A 9,234-nucleotide genomic window follows, 5' to 3' on the forward strand; every position below is an offset into this window, starting at 1 on the left:
TCAATATTTTCTAAAGCTCCTCAGGTGATCGTAACATGCAGCCCAGCTGGAGACCCGTGGACGGCGTCAGTGAGGATCCAGGCCAGCTCCTCACAGAGCGTCGTGATGCCAGCTCACCCCCCAGCCCCCGCCCCAGGTCCCGGAGGGGTCCTGTCACTGTCACTGGGAAAGCAGGATAACTTGGGCCCAGGGATAAGGGATAAGTTTATTCTCCTCTATTTGACTTTCAGTGCAATAGATCATTCCGGACCTAGATTACTCTTTAACCTAATGCCCTGCCCTTCTCTTCTTATCAGAGCCCGGAGTCCAATTTCCTTCACAAAATGTCCTGATCATTCCAGGCCTATTAATTTTCTCTTTCTGCTTAACACATCACTCTAAAACTCAGCAGGTTAAAACAACAATAAACATTTATTATTTCATACTATCTTGTGGGTCAGGAATTCAGGAGTGGCTTAGCTGGGTGGTTCTGACTTGGAGCCTGTCTCATGAAGAGTCATTGTGCCAGGAAGGCTTGACTGGCACTGGGGATCCACTCCCAAGACGGTGCACCCACGTGGCTGCGCTTGCTGTTGTCAGGAGGCCTGGGTTCCTCTCCACGGGGGCTCCTCTGTAGGGTTGCTCGAGTGTCCCTGTGACATGATGTGTCACATCAGTAATCCTGAGAGAGTGAGGAGAAAAGCCGTGATGCCTTTTATGACCCGGCCTCAAACCTCACAGCACCATTTGCACTGTCCTGTTGCAGGACACTTGTCCCAGGTTAGGCCTATCCGTGGCAGGAGGCGCCCCAGGGAGGAGCTCCCGTCAGACAGGGGGGATCTCTGGGAGTCAGCCCGGAAGCTCGCTATCGCACCAGGCCCCAAAGACCTCTGCCTTCTTCCACTCTGCACCAGTGGTTCTCAAACCTGGATGAGCTCATCTGAGAAGCCTCTAAAAGTAAAGATTCTCAGATGCCACCTGAGATGTTTTGCTTCATTCAGGCCTAGAAATCTGTCTTTTCAGTCTTCCAAAGCAATTCCTGTGATCACGCTGGGAACTTATGGCCTGTTCGATGTGGGCACTTAGTTTTTCTGGTAGAGGCGGGCCCCTTTTAGATTTTGTTCCCACAAGCCAGGCCACAAGGAGGACCCTGCAGTCCAGGAAAGGAGCCCCGTGTTAGTTCAGGAACCGCCTCTTTATGCGTCACTCCTTCCCTGGACGCTCCCGTTATCCTCACCCCTGCTGCACCGCTTGGCCAGCTGGCCACTTTCATGGACCCAGACCTTTAACTAGACCCTCAGCCCTGGAGTAGAGTGTTTTTGAAGACCGAAAAAATGGCCTCGTGACCGCCCACACCATGGATGGCCTGTGTCTGTGGGAATGTGTGGGTGGGGTTTGAATATGTCCAACTCTCTCCAGCTGAGCAGTTCTTTAGGTGAGCCAGACACTCTGCATGTCCAGTCCTCGTCTGTATTTTAGAGCCCAGACTTTGGAGCCAGATTTCCTAGGTTCAAATCCTGCCTCTTCTACTTACTGTCTTTGTGATTTCGGGCAAGTAATGACCGTTTCTGTGGCCCTGGTCCTGAGTGTAGTAGCTGGTGGGGATGTCCCTTGTCCCTGCTTATCTTTCACCACCTGTCCTGCCGCAGGGGCTGCGGCGCCCATGGCCTGGCGGCTGTCAGCACAAGAGCTTAGAGAGGGGCCCCAAGCTGGGCCCCTGGGGCTGGCAGGCCCTGGTTGGGAGGGGTTGGATTCGGGATTCATGAAGGAGTGAGTATGACCTGCTGATGAATCCCAGAGTATGTGGGAAAGAGGACTTAGTGAGGATTCCTGGGGTTTTGATTTGAAAATGGGAGCAGTGTCCGTGCCGTGTGCTGAAATGGGCATCTGCAAGTTTGAGGGGCGTTGGGAAGAGTTTTGTTTTGATCGTATGAATTTTTTTTTTTTTATTAGCCTTGTGAAAACAAGGCCTCAAAAAATTGACGAGAAACTCGGAATTGTTTCTCTCCACGGAAATCTTTAGTAAAAGGCGAAAGATTTATGCGTTCTGAGGAGAAATCAGAGTATGATTGTATGAATTTTGAGACGCCTACTAGACATCTGAGTAAGCACTGAGATATTTGAGTTTGGATCTCAGGGAACATGTTGGGGCTGGAAATAGACATTTAACAATTATGAGCATTTTGGTGTCACTGAAGCCATGGGATGGGCGAGCAGCTGCATATGGTAGAGAGAAGAGGCTCAGTGCAGAGGGCAAGGGGCTGGCGCCGGGGGAAGCAGCAGCTCAGGGGGGACATGCGTCCTAGAGAGAGAAGCTTCTAAAAGGAGGGAGATCCTAGAACATGCTGTACGTTTATGGTGATAATCCAGGAGACAAGGGTAAACCGCTGATGCCAGAGGGAGAGGAGATAACCACAGGAGAAAAGGCCTTGAGTTGACATGAGGGGCTGAGGTCCTGAGCACAAACGGAGGGCAGGGGTTGCTTTAGAAGGAGCAAGGTGAGCTCACCACCTGCCACGGGGAGGACAGGGGACTCGTGGTTCTCGGTGCAGGGAGTTTTTTTTTAAAAAATTATTTATTTATTTATTTATTTATTTATTATTTTTGGCTGTGTTGGGTCTTCGTTTCTGTGCAAGGGCTCTCTCCAGTTGTGGCAAGCGGGGGCCACTCTTCATCTCGGTGCGCGGGCCTCTCACTATCGCGACCTCTCTTGTTGCGGAGCACAGGCTCCAGACACGCAGGCTCAGTAGTTGTGGCTCACGGGCCCAGTTGCTCCGCGGCATGTGGGATCTTCCCAGACCAGGGCTCGAACCCGTGTCCCTGGTGCAGGGAGTTTTGCAGACAGGCTGTGGGAGATCGTTGCCTCTGTGTCCTCAGGGAAGCAGAAGGGGAAGCTGTGGGTGGAGAGTGAGGAGGGGGCGGGGTGTGGGGTGTTCCAGCCTGGAGAAATCGTGAAATCACCCCCCGGGGAAGGGAGAGAGCAAAAGGATTCCAGAAACGTGCTGGGATCATTGGGCGAGGCAGGCCCCCGTCTCCTGCCCGGGATGGTTATTGAAATGGAGCAGGACCCCGTGGTCCTTCCCCACCGTGTCCTCTGCCTGCCTGTTGTCCGTACAAAAACTTTAGTCAAAGAATAAGTTTAATCAGAGAATTGGGAAAATGCAAAAACAAAGGAAAACAGTCAAAGGAGACCAAATAATAATAGTGTAATCATTAAGCAAAGTCAAGGACCTTTAGTTCCTCCTCAAGGGCTACAGATCATATTCTGAGCCACATCCTGGGAGCTGTCTCGTAGACACTGAAACCGCCACCAGGTGGAAGGAGTGAACTACATGATGACTAGACTGTAGCCGTGACATAAGCTGCCACAATTCTGAGAATCGGTCTCACGGAAATGGGAACAAACCAAGCCTGGAACTGAAGACTAACTGTACTTAAAGCAATCAGGATGGCGCTGGTCAGAGCACCACAGGACCAATTTCAGGATGACTGTCAGAGCCGACTGTGCTGTTTTTATGTGTAGCCCCCTCTCTCCGCCTATACACCCCTGAAACTCTCCTGACAGTTGGTGGGGAGTTGGCCTTTGGACACGAGTCCGCCCTCCCCGCCAGCTGCGGGGCTCTGGAATGAAGCAGTCTTTCTTTCCACCAACCTTGCCTCTTGAGTACTGGCTGTCGAGGGACGAGCAGCCGGACCCCGCTTTCGGTAACATCGTGAAGGGGAAGAGCCAGCGGACGCCTGGGCGCGCGATGGATCTCACCTGCCGCCCAGCCCCTCTCCCTGATGGATGGCTGTGCTGCGGAGCAAGGGTGGAGCCGAGGCAGGGGGTTTCCTCCGCTCTGAAGGCCTGGGGAGAGAGCCGCAGGGGGTGAAAACCGGGCTGAGTATCCAGGGCAGACGGCCCCATGGTGCTCAGAAGCAGCCGCCGTGATGGCAAGGGGAGGGGAGCGGCTGGGCGCTGTCCGTGGGCCCCAGCACTTCCCCTCGTCCGGGAAAGAGCTGCCCCGCCGGGTGCCTTCGTCCATGCTCAGCACAGGGCGAAGGTGGGCACAGCCAACACGGCCCTGCCCTCCCCGGGCTCGGAGCCCAGGGAGACTGTTTGTTTTCCACACTGTCCAGAGTGGCTACTCTGCTGACCAGTTGTCAGGAGGGGGCCCCTGCCATCTGGCCTCGGATGCAGCTGAAGCATCTGGAATTGGAAGGCCCGCTTCATTCCGTGCCCACTCAGCGTCCAAACCGCGGGGCCAGGTGACTGAGCCCTGAGCCAGGACTTTGCCTGACGCCTCACTTTCTTCAAGGTTGTGCAGCAGCCCTGACCTCCTCAGTGAGGAAACGGAGCTCCCGGCCAAAGTCCACCCTTCGGGTCTGTAGGCTGCACGGCCCAGCCGTGCTGGTCATCAGGGCAGTGGAGCTCCGAGCAGCTGCCCTGTCCTTCAGCATGCGGAGCTCAGCATTACCGAGGCTTTCTCCAGAAAACCACAGGGTCAGGCGGGTGTCCTGTCTACCCAGAGATCTTCCCAGTCCTCATCTTAGTCATCTCAGGACAACGAAGCAAATGCCACGGACCGGGGGCTTAACAACAGAAAGTTCTCCCTCCCCAGTTCCGGAGGCTGCGGAGTCCAGATTTAGGTGCTGGAGGATGTGGTTTCTGATGAGGACTCCTTTCCGGGCTTGCAGACGGCTGCCTTCCCACCGTGTGCTCGCCAGAGATCTCTGGTGCCTCTTCCTCTTTGACGAGGACATTGGTTCCATGGGCTTAGGGCTCCACCCTTATGACCTCATTTAACCTTAATCACCTCCTGAAAGGCTCTGTTTCCACTACAGCCACGTGAGGGATTAGGGCTTCACCATATGAATTTTGGGGGGGCACAGTGCCGTCCAGAGCAATCCAAGGGCCCCGCCTGGACCTGGCGAGTCCCTTCCAGGGTCCTAAGCCAGGCTGCAGCCAGGCACGTTCAGTGTGGCCCTACTAGGATTGCCCAGTCCCAGCTCTGGAAACAAAAAGAGCCAGTGAAGGTGGTTCCTGGTGGTTTGCACGCTGGAGGAGGAGTTTCTGACTCAGCGGCATCTGGACCAGCCTCCCTCTAGGGTCAGGGATTTTGCACCAGAGTGAATGTGTGCTGCTACTCAGAGTGACGTGCTCGGGCCCGAGGGCCCAGGCCCCTGGTCCTGAGGCTGCGGCCCCTTTGGAGGAGAACAGGCTTTATTTCTGCTCTCCTGGCTGTCCTGACACACTGTAAGGTCACTGCCTCATCTTGGGCTCAGCTCTGGTGGGAGGCGCGCTTCTTGAAGGCTCTCCCTCCCTGATCCCTCCTGGGTCACACTGTTCAACGGGCACTGGGGAGGGGCAGGGGGTCCGCTGCTCAGTGTCTGTCCTAGTTTTAGGTATAGGCTCAGCCGGTTTCCCTTTGTTCTAGCTGGGAAGAGAGGTAGAGCCCCAAGTACAGTCTGCTTAGAAACTCAAGGGACTTCACTGACTCAGGGCGAGGGGTCATGCGCGTTTCCTCAGCAATGGCAGGCTTCTGGTCCTCGGCCCCTGCTGTTGGGGCCACTTCCTCTCGCATCTGTGAGGTGGCAGGGACGATGCCCTCCAGGGTCTCCTGGTCACAGGATTCCTGCAGCTCAGAATTTGATGAGGAAGAGCTCTCGTCTCCCAATGTCCTCTTCCATCTCCCTGAATATCCTGATTGGCTTTGCTGGGATCGTATCTCCCCCTTAACCCCTCACAGTGTCTGGAGGGATGGGGCAGTGATCGGCCAGCCTGGTCACGGGCGAGCCTACAACCTTCCGTTCTTGGCTCCGACAGCATTACATATATCGAGTGCAGAAGTTTCTGTAAGAAAGCACGTGTGGCAGCATCAGTACACCTCCACTGCACACTCCGAGGTGAAGGCATGGCGGGGTGTGTTGACCCACACAAGAGCACCAGGGTCACACCCGCTGCACTCAGGACGGCAGGGGTGGAGGGGGCCACCCTGCTCCCCTCCGCCCGGTTCTCAGAGTCTCCATTCAGAAGAGAGCTCAGCTTTGTTTCTCATCCTTTGTTCATCCTATTTCTCCTGGTCTCCGTGCTGCCTTTGGGTGTGGGTCAGCTCTGTCCTGAACAACGGGCCGTACAGGAAGAGTCTCTGGGCACCGCATCTCCCGCACGCCAGAGGGCTGTGCTTGTGGGCTATGATCTTAGAGGGCTTACCACAGGCTGGCCTTCTGCCGATGCATTTTTTTTTTTTTAATTATTAGCACCTTTAATTATTATTTATTTATTTTTTGGGCTGTGTTGGGTCTTCGTTTCTGTGCGAGGGCTTCCTCCAGCTGCGGCAAGCGGGACCACTCTTCATCGCGGTGCGCGGGCCTCTCACTGTCGTGGCCTCTCTTGTTGCGGAGAACAGGCTCCAGACACGCAGGCTCAGTAGTTGTGGCTCACGGGCCTAGTTGCTCCGCGGCATGTGGGATCTTCCCAGACCAGGGCTCAAACCCGTGTCCCCTGCATTGGCAGGCAGATTCTCAACCACTGCGCCACCAGGGAAGCCCCTGCCAATGCATTTTTGATTTCCTGGCATTCTTCCTTGATTTACCCTTTTCTTTTCACATGTTCCCCATCATGTCCCCCACCCCCTCCCCAGATTCTAGCCCACCCAGCAAAGGCAGCCCAGGTGGATGGCAGCTGGGGTGGCTTGGTTTGTTTGAAATCTCGTCCTTGACTTCATGGAGCTTGAGGAGAGGTTTTTTTGATTTTAAATATTTTTTGCTCTTTGGATGAAAACGCAGGGTCCCCCAAGTGTTCATCATCCCCCCAAAAGAGGGATAGTGTATGTCTTCTTTGGAGAAATGTCTATTTAGGTCTTCTGCCCAGTTTTGGATTGGGTTGTTTGTTTTTTTGATATTGAGCTGCATGAGCTGCTTGTAAATTTTGGAGATTAATCATTTGTCAGTTGCTTCGTTTGCAAATATTTTCTCCCATTCTGAGGGTTGTCTTTTCGTTCTGTTTATGGTTTCCTTTGCTGTGCAAAACAAAATGGTTCTGAAGAACCTAGGGACAGGACGGGAGTAAAGATGCAGACGTAGAGAATGGACTTGAGGACATGGGGAGGGGGAAGGGTAAGCTGGGACGAAGTGAGAGAGTGGCATGGACATATATACACCACCAAATGTAAAATAGCTAGTGGGAAGCAGCTGCATAGCACTGGGAGATCAGCTTCGTGCTTTGTGACCACGTAGAGGGGTGGGATAGGGAAGGTGGGAGGGAGACACAAGAGGGAGGAGATATGGGGATATATGTTTATGTATAGCTGATTCACTTTGTTATACAGCAGAAACTAACACACCATTGTAAAGCAATTATACTCCAATAAAGATGTTAAAAAAAAAGAAAAAAAAAGAGGAATAGTGTAATGCATGAATAGTGTTTGTGAAAATAATTTTAAGACTGTTGCAAGTTCAACAAGGTGATTATGGGAATGTGGCAATGAGTGATCGCCTTTAAGAATCATGGGGGGAAGGAATAAATGTTCTTCTGTCAACCATCTGGAGTGACAGTGATGCTGGGACAAAACACGGTCGAAGAGGTGTGCTGAGACAGGAGTGAGGGGCTGTGCTGGTCTCCCAGGGCGGGTGTGTGGTTCAGGCTCGGATGTCTGGGGGGCAGGCCGGCCCATGGGGGCAGTGGTCTCAGCTCTGGCGCATGAGTGCAGGATTCTGAAGGCAGGCCCCCGCGTTAGCGCTCAGCTTCCAGAGTCCGTGAGACCCAGGGCGACACGGGCACAGTGGTGGCCGGGACTGCACTGGACAGCACGAGACAGACCCCGGAGGAACCGCCAGGAATACTTGGGCACGTTTTGAAGCGTGTTAATTTCTAAACGGAAGTGCCCCTGTGATGAGGGCCAGACACGTCTGACCATCATGTTGGCCATTCTCTGGTTTTCCCTGTTTAATCCTTATGCTCTGGCATTCAGCTGTTTATCTTTCTGGCTTCCAAATTACGGCTTTGCTTCTGAAACTCTAGTTCAGTCTTTCCCAAACATGGTTAGTGGTAGGCTTTGGGAAAAGAAGCCAAACTTCTCTGGGCTCCAAGTGTCAGTTGATGAGCACGCAGCCTCAGGTGCCAGTGAGAGAGTGACTTCCAGCTTCTGCTACATAGCGTCATGGCAGTTATCACTGCACGGGCGGCTGTGAGTGTTTCCTGAGTGTGTACGTGAAGACCACCCACGTGAAAACAGGCAAAGTCTATTTATGCAGAGCTGGCTGCAGCAAGGGTGGCGACCACCATCACCTGGTTGGTCAGAGACTCAAAGACAAGCAGAGGAGCGGGAAAGCTTCATGGTGGAAAAAAAAAGGAAGGTTTCAGTCGTGCCCTGGCTGGAGGCGGCTACTAGACGGGGGCATCCTATGCGATTTGTCAGAGGGACATATTTGGCTTCCTCTGGTTGGTCCTAAGTTGGAAGTAGGGACAAAAGTATGCTGTCAGTCGTTCATCAGGTCCTGGGCATTTGGGGCTGAATGTTGCAGGGGATAATGGTTGGCTTTCTGCATTGTCACTAGAGACAGCAGGCTGATTCCTGTGGATGACTGTGGATGAGAGGTCGGTTCCCTGTACGGGCTGCAGCAGGTGGGGGGGTCAGAGCTCTATTCTTATATATGGTCTGGCCATTGTCTCTTTGTGTCTCTCAAGTGCTTGGACATAGTAATAGGCTTCTAAAAAGTAGCTGTTATTATTATCGTCACCTCCGTGGAGGGTGCCCAGATTGTTCACCTGGATGGTCTTAGAACCAGGTCCTGTTATGTCTGTGGCTTCTCTGAAGCGTGCCCGCCCTGGGCCATTTCCAGATCTGGCTGACCGGCTTCGTGGTCTGGGCTTTCTAAGGCGGCTCAGCTGGGGGTGTTGGCGGTGTGGTCAGAGCCATGGGTGCAAAGAGTTGCTGAATACACTGCTGCCCGCTTTTCCTAGAGGCTCAGGGTTCCACAACTGGTTTTACGGGCTTTGTGTTTTAGATTCTTTCATATTATAACCTTCCCCAGGCCAGCACACATCCTCTGCAGGGCGGCCACCGTAGGCATGCTTATGCTCTCTCCTGTCGCATTGCTTGATTTCTCTTTCCCCCTTTCTCCCCCTCCCTCATTTCCTTTGGTCTTTTCCCTTGAACTCTAGTTTTTCATTATTTTTTGATTATCCTTCTGATTGTTTCCTCATTTTCCCAGCTTCCAAAATATTTCCAGACGGGGAAGTTATATTAGTTTTCCTATTGCTGCTGTAACAAA

General features: G+C 53.2%; 1 non-coding gene across 1 annotated transcript; it reads right to left on the reverse strand.

Annotated features, from left to right (window-relative positions):
- Nucleotides 1–1,930: 1,930 nt before the first annotated feature.
- LOC132372268 (U5 spliceosomal RNA) lies at nt 1,931–2,046 on the reverse strand. Its single transcript, XR_009505138.1, has one exon. It is a non-coding gene; the product is annotated as a U5 spliceosomal RNA (small nuclear RNA).
- Nucleotides 2,047–9,234: the final 7,188 nt, after the last annotated feature.

This window comes from Balaenoptera ricei, chromosome 9 (assembly GCF_028023285.1).
Source record: "Balaenoptera ricei isolate mBalRic1 chromosome 9, mBalRic1.hap2, whole genome shotgun sequence".
In the NCBI taxonomy this organism is placed as follows: Eukaryota; Metazoa; Chordata; class Mammalia; order Artiodactyla; family Balaenopteridae; genus Balaenoptera; species Balaenoptera ricei.